The following is a 632-nucleotide window of genomic DNA, read 5'->3' on the forward strand; positions in this document are numbered from 1 at the left end:
TAGTAAAGAGGTAGATTTTGTTTCTTAATCCATTCACTTAGCCTGTGTCTTTTGACTGGGGTGTTCAGTCTATTGATATTTAAGGTTATTATTGAAGAAGTATATTCGTTGCCATTTTTTGATTGCTGTTTGTGTTCACTGTGTAATTTTGTCTTTCCTAGATTATATCCTTGTTTATTTTCTTTTGTTGCCCCGGGGTATAGTTGTTTATCTCTCTGCTCTCTATATTGCTTCAAGTATTCTTTGGAGGGCTGGTTTTGTGGACATGTATTCTTTCATGATATTTATGCCTTGGAAGATTTTTCTTTCCCCCTCAACTATATTTTTGCTGGGTATAGTATTCTGGGCTGGCATCTATTGTCATGTAGAACTGGAAACACCTTGGTCTAGGCTCTTTTGGCTTTCATAGTTTGCATTGATGAGTCAGCTGTAATTCTGATGAGCTTTCCTTTGTATGTGACCTGTTGTGTTTCTTTTGCTGCTTTCAGTATTCTCTCTTTGTTCTACTATGTTTTACCAGTTTATGTCATGGGGAGTTTCTTTTCTGATCCTGTATATTTGGTGTTCTATGTACTTCTTGTGTTTGTATGGGCATGTCTTTCTTTAATTTTGGGTAATTTTCTTGTACAGTC

The sequence above is a fragment of the Nannospalax galili genome, unplaced genomic scaffold (genome assembly GCF_000622305.1).
Source record: "Nannospalax galili isolate Female #2095 unplaced genomic scaffold, S.galili_v1.0 scaffold563, whole genome shotgun sequence".
NCBI lineage: Eukaryota > Metazoa > Chordata > Mammalia > Rodentia > Spalacidae > Nannospalax > Nannospalax galili.